At 43.4% G+C, this 16,952-nt stretch overlaps 1 long non-coding RNA gene across 1 annotated transcript; it reads left to right on the top strand.

The window, feature by feature from the left end:
- The first annotated feature begins 758 nt into the window (after nt 1-758).
- On the top strand, nt 759-10,052 carry LOC142830671 (uncharacterized). The gene is made up of 3 exons (XR_016350301.1): nt 759-1,154; nt 3,857-4,897; nt 9,450-10,052. It is a non-coding gene; the product is annotated as an uncharacterized LOC142830671 (long non-coding RNA).
- Nucleotides 10,053-16,952: the final 6,900 nt, after the last annotated feature.

Here is a 16,952-nt window from a genome sequence, read left to right as displayed (position 1 = left end):
CCAGTTCCTTTACTATTCTTGGATGACGATTATCTGGGCCTCCTGATTTACTCCCATAAAGATGTTCGAGTTTGGCTTCTACCTCGGATTTGGTCATATCTACCTCCACATCCTTATTCCCATTTATTATGTTGCCATTATCCCTAAGCTCTTCATTAACCTCATTAAATATTGAAGTGAAGTATTTGTTTAGATATTGGGCCATTCCTACATTATCCTAAACCTCCACTCCATCCTCAGTGATTAGCGGTCCCACTTACTCTTTTTTGTTTTCTTCCTATTTATATGGCTATAAAACCTTTTACTATTGTTTTTAATTCCCTTTGCAAGGTCCAACTCAACATGACTTTTAGCCTTTCTCACTTTGTCCGTACATGCTCGAACCTCAATAAGGTAGCTTTATTTGCTGATCCCTCCCATCTTCCACTCCTTATATGCTTTCTGCTTTTTCTTAATCACCTCCCTGAGATTCTTGCTCATCCAACTTGGTCTAAAACACCTACCTATACATTTTTTCTTCTTTCTTGGGATACAGGCTTCTGATAGCTTCTGCAACTTTAACTTAAAATAATACCAGACCTCCTCCACTTTTAGATCCATAAATTCTTTAGTCCAATCCACTTCCCTCCTGCACTTGCGGCAGTCGGGTCCCTCTACATCCTCCCTTATGGTGTGTCTAGATGTGACGGGGCAAGCGCCGCAGCGGCGCTTCCCCGCTGTGACGGGGCAGGCGCCGCTTCTGCATTCCCCGCACGGAGCCCGGAACCGGGGGGAGCGAAGCAGGGGCCATCCTCACGGCGCCGTACATGGGGCCGGGGCCCGGGACAGGGCTTGGCCCGCCGGGAGAGCAGGGTATCGGGGGAGATCCGGCTGAGCGAGGCCCAGGAGGCCGAGCCGAAGAGCAGAAGACCGGCGGGCACCAGGACGCTCCGGCGCAACTGAATGACATCACTGGGCGCGCCAGGGAGGCGGGGCTAAAGGACGCAACCGCGGACATCAGGGGCGGGGCCCCCTTACGGCCCCAGCGGGGAATTCAAAAGGGCAGAATCTCCGGCCGGCGAGGGGGGAATGAGGCGACGGACAACCCCGCACCGGAACAGGAGGACTCCAGGGGACCTCGAGGCGCGAACCCACGGCGGAGGCAGAGACCGGGGGTAAGCTTATTCCCCAGCTGGGGAAACTCCCGGGGCTGAGCCAGGAAGAAGGGACCCAGAGCGGGGCCGTGGTCCCTGCGAGGGGAGGGTTTGGGGGAAACTCGTCCCCCTCCACTATCCAGGGACTACCGTCCCTGTCTTAGGGCCCTGGGTCGGGGCTCGGAGTGTGGGAGGGCCCGAGCCCCCTTCCCGGCCCCCTTCAGGCCTGTCAGAGCGCGGGCCGACAACACATACGGTTGGGACCGCGAGCAGGCGGTCGAGCACGAGACTTAGGGCGTACACCCGAACTTGGGGTGGCCGCCCGAGACTTGGGAACACTCGGTGACACTAGACTACATCCCTCTTTTGACAGAGGGATGTAAATTAGACACTTCAAAATTGCAAATGAAGCTGGGATTTGAATTTCCTGAGGTTCATTTGCATATTTGCGTCATGGCGCTCTTTCGAAAAAGCACTATTTCAAAAGTGAAACTGCAGTCTTAGACACGGTTCTTTCAAAAATAGAAGCCTTTTTCAAAAGATCTGTAAACCTCAAAAAAGGCTTCTATTTTCAAAAGACCTGCGTCTAAACTGCGGTTTCACTTTCAAAATAGCGCTTTTCCGAAAGAGCACCATTATGTGAATATGCAAATGAAGCACGGAAAATTTAAATCCCAGCTTCATTTGCAATTACAAAGTGTCTAATTTACATCCCTCTGTCAAAAGAGGGATGTAGTCTAGATGTTCCTTTAGAGTATTCCTGGCAGCTATTGCAGCCTTTCACCCAGGGGAAGGGGGGAAGGTCTGTGTTCTCGAAGCCTATGGTCAAGAGATTTCTTAAGGCAGTGGACAGGTGGTTCCCTCACATCAGGCAACTGGTGAAACTGTGGGATCTCAACCTTGTGCTCACCAGGCTCATGGAACCCTCCTTTTGAGCCATTGGCCACATGCTTCCTTAAAGTCTACCTTAAGTGAAAGATATTTATATTGGCGATCACATCAGCTAGGAGGGCTTCAGAGCCGAGAGCACTAACAGTTGATCCTCCTTGTATGGTCTTTTCAGCAGATAGGGTGAGTCTGCGTCCACACCTGGTCCATACCCAAAGGTGGTCTCTACATTCCATATGTCTCAGGACATTTACCTGCCAGTGTTCTTCCCAAAACCTCATGCAACCCTGAGGGAGCAGGCCCTTCACTAGCTAGACCTGCAGTGGGCTCTGGCTTTTTACATAGACAGGACAAGAGAGTTTCACAGGTCCTCTCAGCTCTTTCTTTCGATAGTGGAGAGGATGAAGGTTTGCCAGTGTTGACACAGTGACTGTCATCCTGGATTTCATCGTGTATCAAGGAGTGTGATGACTTGGCGGGCAGCGTACCGCCATGCATCACAGTTCACTCTACTCGGGCACATGCTTTCTCAATAGCCTTCCTGGCGCAGGGCCCTATACTAGACATCTGTAGGACAGCAACACTGTCGTCAGTACACACGTTTGCAGCACATTATGTAATCACACAGCAAGCTAGGGAAGATGAAGCCTTAACACTGTGGTATTGCAATTGGGCTTGATCTAACCTGTATTGTCCTCCGACCCTGCCTCCATTAGTTTTGGCTAGGGAGTCACCTAATTTGAATGCACATGAGGAAGCATTCAAAGAAGAAAAAAACAGTTACTTACCTGTAACTGCTGTTCTTTGAGAAAGTTGGGAGTCATTCCAGCTGTTGCATTCCTGAAGGGTTAAAATAATTAATTTATGGGAATTATTTAAAATAAAATTTTACCTTATTTTTTCTTTCTCATTATATTCTATTTTTAATTATTTTATATTTTGTAGAGTAGTTGGAAACCTGCACTCTGGATTTTTATCATGACTCTAAGATTAGAGTGGGGGTAGTTAGCTGTGCTTGTAAAAACTGAATATGTTCCCCCAGTGTCAGTTGTTGTCTGCATGCTAGATGAATTGCGGGAGTGCCCATACATGCTGCACTTAACTGTTTCGGGGCAACTCCGTGAGATAATTCATCTGTTCTCGTTAGCCTGCTTAATCTTGCTTTTTCACTTTGAAATTCTTTTTTACTCACATTCCTGCGATCAAGTCGCAGCTCCTGTCTCCTAGCGTGCTCTGTGAACTGTTCCATTGTTTCCTTCATTTTATTTACCAATTCAGTGAAACTATTGTTTTCTACTTCTCCCTCCCGTGCACTTACTTTTCCCTTTCTGACAGGCACCAGTCTAGGTTTCAGTTTAAGTACAACTGGAACCTGGCTTTTATCATATGGTTGTGGTTGCAATGCAGTGGACCCCATCTCAGCTTTAAAATTTGCCAGGGCCACCACTGATAATTTCTGTCCCATGGCTTCAGATACTGTGAAAGTTCCTAAGGGCTGTTGCTTTGCAAGGGACAGCACTTTCCCTTTCCAAGGTTGCTTCTTTTACTTCCCCTATCTGTTCTGTTACCAGGGAGGCTAGCAGTGTGGCAGGCTGTTTAAGCCATCTCACTGCTATAGAGTTGCAAAATCCTAGGCTTTTTAGTACTATTACTCTTTTTCAGCACTTCAGTTTCTGCCATGGCTTCACATATACCGGTTTCTCCATACTCTTTTTTAAACTCATATGGCCCTCCTTTTTTAGCAATCCAACGGGTCCATATTTCATCAAAACCTAACAGGGTTTTAAGGGAATGTAGATGGGGGTTACCTAACTTGTGATTTTCTGCCATTATAGATGTTAGATTGCAAACAGATAAACAGAACCGTTCGCCTTCTAACCAGATCAGCGGTCGGGATCACCAGTGTCGTCGCTCGGTGTCTTGTACCTCGGTACCTTCGGTGGTCTGAACTGTCAGTGTCAGCGTCGTCTGGTCAGGGTCATCCTGGCACTCTCCTGACAGAACCTCTATTCCGTCGGTGATGATAAACTTTCAGCTGCGTGCGTAACAATCGGTACTCCCTTTATCTAAAGTGTTAGACCCCATGCACTTGGGTCAACACAGGAGATCTCTGAGAGGCCCCAGAAACGATAGACGTAGGCAAGGATTGAAATCAATCGAGCAGGTTTATTGTCAAATGCGAAGCTCTACCAGTGGGTAACAGAGATTAGTACAATGTTATACCACTGGGCACTATGGCCCACGTTGACAAGGTATCAACACCGGTCAGGCCTATTGCCATATAACAGATATTAACAGCAGTTAGTCAAAGTTAAGCTACTGTGCATTCTATAAGTTTAGGCAATGACACCTGCCATTCAGGCGCCTAGTGCGCACCCCCCCAAGGTCGGCCATAGAGCACCCTTTGCGGTGTCCTTTTATAGACAGGTACAAACAACTTACATCATTTCTTTACGTAACGGGTTGCCACCCTCTGTTGCCTAGATACCACCCCTCACCTTACAGAAGGGGGGCTTACTTACTATCCTTCATGCTGTCAATTCTGACCTGGTCCTGAACCTAGGTCGGTATGTACATTAGTTTTTAGGGTGTCTTTCTACCAAGACATTTCTTATTAAGATGTTCCGTTACTCCCCTTTGGCTTACAGTTTGTACTTGGTGCTTCCCTGTGTCCTTCCATGCTCCACCTAACTTATACAATTACACAGTTATCTTTCTTGGCTCCTGTGTTACTGAACCAAAGTCTTGCTCACTAGATTACAGGCCTGATGCTGTTTTCATGTTACAGGCCTCTATTCAGGCCTGCTGACTCCATGTTACTGACCCTCAACTTACTACATTCACGAGCAACATATCTCGAAGAACAACAGTTACAGGTAAGTAACCCGGTTTTTTTTTTCATGTAACAAAAAAGAGTTCTGCCATAATTCGGATGATCTGGGAGAAACAGAAATAACTAATAAAGTTCCATTACTACTCTATAAATTCCTGAGGTAGACACTAAAATAACTTGTATGCTGGATGATGATGAATCACCTTCTATTTTATTGCAGAAGAATGTGATTAGTAAAGTTCAAATAGCCAAATTAACAAGCCAGTGGTAGCTTCAGAAGTGACTTTGTGTATGTCTGAGATACCACCAACAAATGGTCAACATAAGCATTGAGTTACTGTATGGTCCATAGTTTGCAACTGGCTTCTGCAGTCACATATTCATTGTCTATCATCTTCCAGAGGTGACAGAAATGACAGCATCTGCCATGTGTAGACTGGAAAAGTTAAAATAGAGGAAAAGGACCAAACATTAAAGTGGAGGAGCTTGCTTAGGGAGAATGCACCAGTGAGGCTCGGAACAACTTCATGTCCCCATGTTCCAGCACTGAAAAGTAAATAAAACTGGAGAGCAGTCATCACAATGGTCAACATCAATCTTTGTTAAAAGATACATTTCTAGTGCCACTGAATGGTATTTTGTATTCCAGCAGAACAGTGTAGCTCACCAGCATGACTTGCTAATCAAATCAGGCTACAAGGTCAATCTCTTTTGTGCTGAAGACTATTTGCGCCTAAAAGAGAAAACACTCCAAACTTTATTTCTTTTACAAGGTCATAGTTTATTGCTGAATCAAGCGATTGACTTTGAAGTTATTGTTTTAGTGGAATTGTTTGAATCCTCTCCAGACTTCTCTCCAAAACAATTTGGGAGTATCATAACATTTAAGCAATGCATTTTTCGTACTAAAGGATGTTTTATAAGCTCATAAATAATTGAACAAAATTGCCCTAAAAATAGCTGCCTGAGTTTTCACCAATTATTGCTTCATTAATGTTTAGCACCATGCTATAATGCACAGAGAGTACAGAGACATGGAAAGCGATAAAATGAGAATGCTGAGTGGAAAAACTGTGTCTTTTAATTGATTTAGAGAGAAATAGAAAATGGCTCTCACTACTTTGTTTACAATTCCACTGATGTGCTAGCCTATAATTTTAAGAAGCTGACTTATAAGCTTTGTGAAATTCATGCCCCATTATCACATATCAATTGCCAATAATGTACTGGATGCATCCTGTGGTGGAATATCTCATAGATATTTGTATATTACCAAATTTTTGTGTTCAGTTCAAACTCCCTATTTAATTTAACATGAATTGAACACGAAGAACCAAGTTTTCAAAGGACATCTGAAAGATAACTGAAAGTGAACTGCCTGTTTTAGACTGATAGATTAGCTGTGTATATTTGTGCCTAAAAAAATCACATATGTGTGCAAACAAGTGTGGACTTTGTACAAAATGATTATTGGGAAGTGTGACATATCCACTTACAAATAAAAACATGCATAATTAATGAAAAATTGACCTACCTTTTTAAAATGATGATCACCATTAGCAAGAACTTATTGTTGCCATTTTGTGCCTCAGTTTCTGTTTATGAACAAACCTCCTAAAAATTAAAATTGTTTTTTGTTGGAGTTTCGCAAATAGGTGCTAGAACTAGAAAGTCTTTTTTCACACAAAATAAAGTAATCCTGTGGAATTCCTTGACAAATGTTGTGAAGGCCAAGACTATAATAAGGTTCAGAAAAGTGCTAGATAAGTACATGGAGAGAGGTCCAGTAATTGCTATTAGCCAGGATGGGCAGAGATGGTGTCCTAGCCTGTTCTCCAGAAACTGGGAATGCATGATAAAGGACGGATCATTTGATGTTTACTCTTCTGTTCATTCCCTTGGAGCATTCAGCATTGGCTACTATCTGAAGTTAGGATACTAGGCTAGATTGATCTTTGATCTGACCCTGTATGGCCATTCTTATGTTCTTAAATGCCACAATCATGGCTTGCAGGGGTTTCCTTCATACACAGGGTTTACAGTTTTATTCAATGGCTCTCAGCACCCCTACTATACAAATTGTTCCAGCACCTCTGATTTCTCAAAAGACGTAAAAATAAGTAATATGCTCTGTGTAGTTGATACACTTTTAAACCGATACTAATGAAATGTTTGTGTTAGATAGAAATATTGCACCACTTCAGCATATTTTAAAATGAAATATATTAAGCTCCCTGGTATGTGCATTGTGCATTCTTCCATTAATTTGCATGTTTTGATTACACATGTCTTAAGTGGTATGAGGACTTTTCTTTTCTTTAATGCCCATTAGACATATGCCATTTACTGTGCATAGCAGGTGGCTCATGTGTCTGTGTGTGTATGTGTGTAAGCTTTTCTCATATATACAGTAGCTGATCAATGATCAGTCTCCTACCCTCCTCCTCTTTTCTTCCCTCCCCCTCCAAACAAAGAATGAACAATCTTCTTGCAGAAGATTAGTGATTGATCTGGAACTGGATGGACAGAAACAGTCATACCAGCTGCTAGTTCTTAATTCTAGTCAGCGTTGGTCTTATTTTATCTATTCATCTAGAGGTAGAACAGGATGAAGTGACAACTCTTCCTGGATGTCATTTAACTCTGCCATGACTTTTTAAAAACCTATTGGCAAGTTGTGACATGTACGTTCTAACTGTATTTGTTCTTGTTCTAAGCAACTACAGACATGCTAGTGGAGCAAGAGTTCCAGAATTTCCACATCACTTCTCATTGCAAATATCCTAAACATGAATGCCTCTGAAGCATTAGAATTCATTTTCTGGAGGGGGAGGGGGGAGGGGAGGGAGAGAGAGAGAGAGAGAGATTGATTCATGCTTAGCACTGCAAATTCATAAGTACCATAAGAATAGCTTTTGAAGCAAATAGAAGTCTCCATTTCCCTATATATAATTGAAATAGAATCTAACTTTCTCTAGTGGGAATTCCCACAGATAGACTCAACTATTTAGCATAACAATATGTAAGAGAGACAATAGTTACTTGCTTAAAAAAACACCACCTGTATGTGGAGATACAGGTGCCCAGATATTTCAGTCAAAGCAGAAACTCAATCGCTTGCTTAATTGTTACCTATATGAACAGATCAACCCTTGCAAGCGTATGAACAAATACAAACCATCAGTACCAAGCTTACCACAAAAAGTATTATATCTGGATGGGGACTTAGATAAAACAAAAGTTTTATCTCAATTTAATTTTTAAAATCATACATTTAGTTTAGATTTCTTGTTTTCACCAGCAGGTCCCCTTCATTCAAGGTAATTAACAAAGTTATATTAAGAAACACAAGCCAGAAGTTCATGGGATTTTTTTTTTAAATTGCTCATCTAAAGGTCACTGCAGCAATAATTCAGAGTTAGCTCTTCGCTAACTCCTTAGCTTCCTGTCTTTTGTTTCTCCACATTCTCTTTTTTTTTATTCAGTGCTTTAACACAGCCAGAAGTCAAACAAATAGGTCACTTCCTGGGTTTCATACCTCCTGGTTCACCATCCACGAGGTCTGCCAGCTGCATTACATTGTCAAACTTAGCCTTTCTATTGACAAGCATATTGATTTCCTGATTAATGTACCTCTCTTTCATTGGCATTTACTACAGGAGACATAATTTTAATGTTTGTATGATCAATAGCTCCATCAACACCAAGAATTCCTACTGTTAGCCTGCATGGGCCTAACTATAGGGAGTTGTATATTTCTTGATAAATACTACAGGGAAGTTGTAAACATTACAAAAGCAAAGGAAATTGATGTTCTGCATGGATTCCTATTGTATTTCACCCCTGGGAGAGAATGCAAAAACTTTCAAGTAATTCTCTATCGAGAAAGCAAACCAGCAGGTACAAACTGTTTGGCCTTGAATATAAATGTATGGGAAATAATTACTTATAGAATTTCCATTGTATAGTATCTTCATCTCAAAATGTGTAAATATTCATAATAGAATATATGGCGTTTTATTCAGTTTTAGATTGTGATGTTACATTTTTAAATTCCCTTAGTTAACATCATTATAGCAATGGAATTTGGGGGCTCTCATAGATATTTCTAGAGCTACAGCCATTTGTAAATTATGTATGTAACCCAAGGTCCAGTGTGTTTCAGCAGCAGCCCTGGGAACTATAAGTTGTGGACTACAAACTGCGGCATGTTGGGAGAACTTCCTGGTTCCTGCCAGGATGTGCCCTCTCTCCCCAGCAGGATCTCAGCAAGGACTGTGCTAGAAGCAGCACACATGCTGCGTGAAGGGGCTGCTGAACTGTTTTCCTGTTCTATGTTTTTTCCAGGTAGGACCAGAAAGAGCTATAGAGCACCCTGACTGCAGTTAAGTGACACAAAGGGAGAACCCGGACTTGGTTAAGTGGGATTTAGTTACTGTGGGAGTTGGAACATGTGTTCAAAGGGGGCTGTGTTGTGTGCTGTAAGATCTGCCCCCAGTAGGGTCTCAGCAAGGACTGTGCTAGAAGCAGCACACAGGCTGCATGCTAAGAGAAGGGGGCTGCTGAACTGTTTTCCTGTTCTATGTTTTTTACAGAATAAAGCCTGTCCCTGGCGATTTGTCGGAGTGGGTCTGGTCTGAGGTGCACTCACACATACACAACGCAGAGCACACCAAGCAGCCTCAGGTCTAGCCCTCTCCCCACAGTGGTGTAAGAAGTCACAAGCTTCCCCTATGCTGAATAACCTCACACTGGGCTAACCAATGGGAGTGGTTACATGTATGTGACGTGAAGGTGGCTACTTAAAATGTAGGTAAAGCTGTCTCTGTTCTCTGACTTGTAATGGGATTGGAAGTATCTGCTTGATAACAAATAGTTTACTTTCTCATTTCTCTTTTTTCTTTTATTACTTGAAAAGTGAACCAAGAGTTTGTTTGCTTGTAATCTTTCTTAGTACAATAGATATGCAGAGAAATAATAATTAGCACCATTTTCTAGAAAGATTGTTTAAAATATTTTCCAAATCATGTCTTTAGCTTCTTTGATTAGCTGAGTGAAGCAATACTCCACTTTCATCTTGATTGTGTTTATCAGTACAGGCAGTCCCCGAGTTACGCGGATCCGACTTACGTTGGATCCTCAGTTACGAACGGGGACCTCTCCCTGGTCTCCAGCAGACCAGGGAGAGGAAGCAAAGCAGTGGAACACGCGGGCAGAGGACAGCCAAGAAGCGTCTGGGCTGTCCCGCTGCCCCCGTGCTCTGCGGCTTTGCTCTGGACACCTGTGGTACAGCAGCTGGGGCGCTGCCGGTTGGTCCCGTAGCACCACTCTGGGCGCTACTGGACCAACCCGGCAGCACCCCAGCTGCTCTGCCCCAGGTGTCCTGATTAAGCCACTGCTGGTCAGTTTCAGCAGTGGCTGAATCAGGATGCCTGGGGCAGAGCAGCTTGGGTGCTGCTGGGTTGGTCCAGCGGCGGCGCTACTGGACCAACCCCGCAGCACCCCAGCTGCTCTGCCCCAGGCGTCCCCAAGTCAGCTGCTGCTGAAACTGACCAGTGGCTGACTACAGGAAGCCTCTGCCCCGGGCTTCCTGGAATCAGCCGCTGATCAGTTTCAGCAGCAGCTGACTTGGGGACGCTTGGGGTTCTTAAGTTGATTCTGTATGTAAGTTGGAACTGGCGCTCAGTTTCAGCAGCGGCTGAATCTGGACGCCAGTTCCGACTTACATACAGATTCAACTTAAGAACAAACCTATAGTCCCTATCTTGTACGTAACCCGGGGACTGCCTGTATTGAAAAGCTGCATGACGAATATTTGTGAACATTGTTGTATTTGAATATTCTTGTGCACACCTATGTGGTTCCCATGAATATTTGCATAGTGATGATTGCACCCATATTTACATGAGTACAAGGGTATCCCGACACAAATAAAAGGATGAGCTGGATCTCTGCTGTTTACTTATTGTTCTGTTTTAAAATTGGATCAACCAATCAAGGAGGTGTAACAAACAATGAGATTTGAGTTACCAATCACACGGCACAAATAAAACCCAGTAGTAGGTGAAGTGAAATGTTTGTGAAAAATCAGCTGATTTGTTTTCACATATACTGTTTTATGAAGTGTTGTGTGAATAACAAAATTTTCAATAAAAAATCTGACAGCTATGAATAACATTTGACAGTATGGCTACTGATTTCACATGTCTGAGGCCTACTCTACACTACAAAGTTTAGATCCTTGTATTGATCTAGTTACACATGTGACCACGCTTAAATTTGTCTCCAGCCAATGTACTTTGTTATGATTATGCCACTTCCCCAAAAAGTGTTATGATCAACATGAGATCAATACAGTCCAAGAATAGACAATATATGACCTATGTCAGTCCCATCCTGCAATGGTCAGTGAGGAACAACTGCAGGCACAGCAGAAATTGGAGTTGACATTGAGTAAGAAACCCTCCACTATGTGCCCTAATCACCGCTAAATTGTCAAGCAAGAGAATTTTTGGTTCATGCAGAATGGGTGGCAGTGTGGGAGCTGCATTGCCTCAAAGTGCATTTCTACATTGCGTGCCTGCAGGGAAGTGAGCTAGGCCTGGATTACAAGCAGTCAGGAACAACAGGAGCAGGGTTGGTTCTGAGGCAGAAGCAAGGGCTGGGACAAGGAGGGAACAAGGTGGGGTACAAGGCAGGATCTGGACTGGCACTGTGGAAGAGCAGAGTAGGAGCAGGGCTTGCAGAAATGAGCACAGGGGGACTGATGGTCAGTGGGTGTATGCAGTCACCCCCCAAACAACTGGCTACTTCTGCTGCTGGGCAAAAGAACTGCCTGGTAGTTCCTCAGCCCATCAGGTAGGGTGGCCTGTCTGGCAGCCCACTTGACTCACTAGGGTGCCAGGAGTATTGAGCAAAGACAGCTGCAGGCCTTGAAAATGACAAGATAATGTCACATGTTTCATGAGCTAACACTTATTGGCCCTGTGCTATACTGACATGGTATTTTTGTGGTTGGCCTTTAATGTGTCAGCATGCTCTGGCAATCTCCAGAGCAGCATTATCTAAATGCTGGATCTAGAGGGGAAAAAGGGTAAATATAAGCATATAAATCATGAGTGGTACGTGAACTACCAGTTGGGGAGTCTTGCCTCAGCCCTGCCCCTTCTACCCAATGTCCTACACCTTTTATCCCCCCTCCATGCAGCCACTGGCCCCACCCCAGGCTAGCTCCCCACTGGTGGAAAAAACAATTGGAACTAGCCAGGCACAGCAGCAGGTACCATGAATTTCTACAACTTATTCACATGTGACATTGTTCCTGAGCGGTCGGGACTGGGGCTAAATGGTAGGCAGCAATTGCTTTGTCTATGATGCTGTCTTCAAATGTATAAAGTAGTTTGTCTGCCAGCAGCATTGCCTAATGGATAGAACGTTAGACTGCTAATTAAAGGATAGGTGTTTTCCAAGGGGATGCTGATGCTGCCTTTTTTGTCACTCGCTCTTACCTTAGTCCCCACTTCATCTGTTTTCCCTGTTCTGGTATAGCAGAAACTTGATGTTCAGAGGCTTGGCGAATTTATTTTAAAAATGTACGATTCTGAAGACATTCCAGGAGGCTCACTGGGAACTGCAGTCAACAGCCTCTTGGGTAACAGGAGGGCAGATGGCTGTGGAGACACAGGACTCAGTCAGAGAGCAATTGTATGAGGGTTGGGTAGCACTGCCCAAAATGTTCAAAGGCTCCAATGGGGATAGATTGTTTATTTTGAGAGTGGGAGATATTTGTGAGATGATTTAGACTCAAGACTTCCAAAGTCTTTAAGTAAGACTATAGTAAGGAAAAGACAGAATTTTTTCTGTATGTGTTTCATATTTGGTTTGTATTACAAATTCAGGTATTTATTAAGGATATTAAGGACTAGTCGACTACCGGATAAGCAAATGCTTATCAAATAGTGGAGTCAACTAGTTGCTTCCCCTCCTTCCCACAATGTCTATTAGACAGAGGCAGCAAAGGGGAGGGGGAAGATGGGGTACTTCAAAGCGGCAGCAGCGCACAGAGCCCAGAGGTCAGCTCCATACGGCACTGCCGCTTTGAAACGACGCCATGGCATTTCAAAGTGGCAGCGCTGTATGGAGCCCAGGGTCAGCTGGGAAGGCCTAGGCTCCATGCAGCACTGCTCCTTTGAAATGCTTTGGCAGCATTTCAAAGCGGTAGCATTGGATGGAGCCCGGGATCAGCTGTGCAGTGCTCCCCTTTGAAACTTTGCCATGACGTTTCAAAGCGGCAGCTCCGCGTGAAGCCCGGGGTCAGATGGGGAGCTATGGCGGCATTTCAAAGGGGCAGTGCTGCCCTATTGACTAATCAAATAGTGGATGCAAAAATGCATCAACTATTCATTTAGCGAATTACGCTATACTTATTATTTACTGCGTGAAGTATTGTGGGGGAATTTGGTTTTTGTAAGGCATAGAATATATTTTCCTCTACTGGAGATAAAACCATGTAGCACTAGACTACAGGTAGCAGGAGGTGGGAGAAGCTGGTTCCCTTTCTAGCTTTGACAATGATGACGTATGACTGAGTTTGTGACACTTAACCTTTCTGGATGGCCATTTTTCTGTCATATAAGATAATTATCGCCACTATAATAAAGATCCTGAAGATCTTGGAAGGAAAGATCTCTGACATTACAGTGGATGGTCTTCACTGTTTTCTTTCTCTCTCTCCATCCACTCCGCCCCAAAGAAGTGCAAACCTGGAAGAGTTAATAGGAGAAGAGAAGAGTTCTTTTCATAAAATGCAGTGCATTCAATCCTTTTCCCCAAATAGTTCCAATTGAATTCAAGAAAGATTGTACATAAGTTAGCCCTAATACTGTTGGGCAGTTTTCTATTAAGGAATGGTCATTTATCAGTATTTTAGCCTGAGGGATTCCCCACAATTCATTTTTAAAGCAATTGCTATAGCAACCTAGTATTATCTGAAAGCAGCACACACAGAGGACATATACTCATAAAATGCTGCATGAGATGAAGAAAAACAAACTTGAGACCAAGGTGGAATAGTGGTATTACAGTATTAACCTGTCAGTACTGTACATCTCAGTCCAAGTTGTACCTTAAGTCACCAGTGGTAATGAACTTGGGTGGTTCATCCTAGATTGTAAGGCTTGCCTTCATAGAATCATAGAATACTAGAACTGGAAGGGACCCAAGAGGTCACCGAGTCCAGTCCCCTGCCTTGATAGCAGGACCAAGCACTGTCTAGATTATCCCTCATAGATATCTATCCAACATGCTCTTAAATATCTCCAGTGATGGAGATTCCATAACCTCCCTAAGCAATTTATTCCAGTATTTAACCACCCTGACAGTTAGGAAGTTTTCCCTAATGTCCAACCCCATTGCTTCTTGTCCTATCATCAGAGGACAAGGAGAACCATTTTTCTCCCTCCTCCTTTTAACACCCTTTTACATACTGGAACACCACTATCATGTCCCCTCTCGGTCTTTGCCTTTCTAACTAAACAAGCCCAATTCTTTCAGTCTTCCCTCATAGGTCATGTTTTCTAGACCTTTAATCAGTTTTGTTCCTCTTTTCTGGACCTTGTCCAATTTCTCCATATCTTTCTTGAAATGTGGTGCCCAGGAACTGAACACAATACTCCAATTGAGGCCTAATCAGCACAGAGTATAGCGGAAGAATGACATCTCATATCTTCTCACAACACTCCTGTTAATGCATCCCAGAATCATGTTTGCTTTTTTTTCAACAGTGTCTCACTGTTGACTTGTGTTCCCCTAAATCCCTTTCAGCAGTACTCCTTCCTAGACAATCACTTCCCATTCTGTATGTGTGAACTGATTGTGCCTTCCTGAGTGGAGTACTTTGCATTTGTCTTTATTAAACTTCATCCTATTTAACTCAGACTATTTCTCTAGTTTGCTCAGATCATTTTGAATTTTGACCCTATCCTCCATAGCACTTGCAACTCCTCCCAGCTTGGTATCATCTGAAAACTTAATAAGCATATTCTCCATGCGGTCATCTAAATTGTTGATGAAGATATTGAACAGAACCGGTCTCAAAACAGACCCCTGTGGAACCCACCCTTCCAGCATGATTGTGAACCATTAATAACTAGTTTCTGAGAATGGTTTTCCAGCCAGTTATGCACCCACCTTGTAGTAACCCCATCTAGATTATATTTCCCTAGTTCATTGATAGGGAATGCTGAAGTGAAGATGCACCTACTCTGGTGGGAGAGCTTGTACCAGTGACATAGCACTGTCTACATGTGGGTAGGATTAATTTATATAACTCCTTTTCAGGGGTGTGGGTTTTTCATACTCTCAAGTGAACACCTGGCCTTGGTCATTTCAACTTGATGGTTATTTCTCTTCCAAACTGTGTGGAAAAGCGGATCTGGCTTTAGTCGCAGTTCTTATTTATGAGTATTGTAGTAGAACAAATAACAAATGATTTAACTGAGTTTTGGAAGCTATTTTAAGCTAACCAAAGTTGAGGTGATTATAGAAAATTGACTTTCTTTAACTTCAAACTTAAGGTCCCTATCCAAAGGCAAATAAAAGACTCTCACAAATTTTGACAGGTTTTATGTCAGGCTGTAAAAGAGGTCATGGAAAACTTATGATCAGTAACCATGACATCATAAAATGCAGCCCAGTTTTGCAAGCTCTATTCCTATTGTTTAATCCTGAATTAGTACAAGTTTAAATTAGAATCACAGAACTGGAAGGGACCTAGAGAGGCCATTGCAGGACCAAGCACCATCTAGATCATGCCTGATGGATCCAACCTGCTCTTAAATATCTCCAGTGATGGGGATTCCACAACCACAACCTTCCTAAGCAATTTATTTCAGTGTTTAACCACTCTAACTATTAAAGACTCTATCATAATGCATATGCACATGAGGACTTGGTTAAAGTTTCACAACTGAGATTTCTTGAGCTATCCAAGTGGCAGTAACAACTGGCTGTTATCCTCTGTGTGGATGAGCCATTAGAGGTGGATGAGAACTTTCTATACCTCATCCATGTTATTTGGTAGCCCGCGTAAGGCTCTTGAGGCTTATCTGGATAGTGGAGGGGGAGTGTGCTGTAGTGATCACATGCCTGTCTGCTCACAATAATTTTCTCTTTACATTCCCCCTGTCCTCAGAATCATGCCCTTCAGTCCTTATGCATCCTACATTTATTACTCCTCAGTTTACCCTTGTGATTCTCAAACCTCTGTATTCAAGCTGTGCTGTTTCCTACTTGCTGCCTGAGCACCAGTAGGAGAATCACTGAGAAGAGGCACTTACTCAGTAGGCGCTCTGGGGCTACAGCACCTACGGGAAAAAATAGTGGGGTGGGGACTTGTGGATGAGGAGGAGAGGAGGCAGGATGGAGGAAGGTGTTGGATGTGGCTGGGGCCTGAGGCGGAGTGAGGCGCCTATGATTGAAAGCACAAATGAGACAGTCTCTTTGCTCTCATCTCCAGTGACCCACCCAGCATCCCAGAGGAAAAATTGCAGGGAAATTCCTGCTCAGGCCTTGCATTTGCAGATCTGGCATGTGCTCCATGCTCCCAGCTCTTCCTATAATGAGGGCCATTGTTTCTATTGCACTAAAATCACTCCCAGTTTGTGTTGACTGGTTTTGGTCTGTCATGATGTTGGCCTTGCAAGAAATGTACACAAACCTCTGTTATGGTATTACAAAAAGAAAGGTGTTTTCTAAGTAACTCCATGTAAGCTTGATAGCTTATCTCTCTTGCTCAGAAGTTTGTCTAATAAAATACATTACCTCACCTGCCTTGCCTAGGACTGACAACAGGGCTTACATTCTAAAATTATTCCTGGAGCCCTCACATTCAGAGATCAGTCCCAAGCATGGAGGGGGAGAGGAGGTTGGGGCTTTAGCCTCATAGGACACTAGGGCTCCTGCGAGTTTGAAAATACAGTAGACTTCCGATAATCCGGAACCTATGGGACCTAGGTGGTGCCGGATTATCAGATATGCCGGACTATCAGGAGGTACTATAAACTGGTTATATATATACTGTATTCATTATATACTGTATA

This window comes from Pelodiscus sinensis, chromosome 9 (assembly GCF_052426305.1).
Source record: "Pelodiscus sinensis isolate ZL-2025 chromosome 9, ASM5242630v1, whole genome shotgun sequence".
In the NCBI taxonomy this organism is placed as follows: domain Eukaryota; kingdom Metazoa; phylum Chordata; order Testudines; family Trionychidae; genus Pelodiscus; species Pelodiscus sinensis.
Note: the sequence above shows the minus strand (reverse complement) of the source record. Positions and strands in the feature narration are given on the sequence as shown.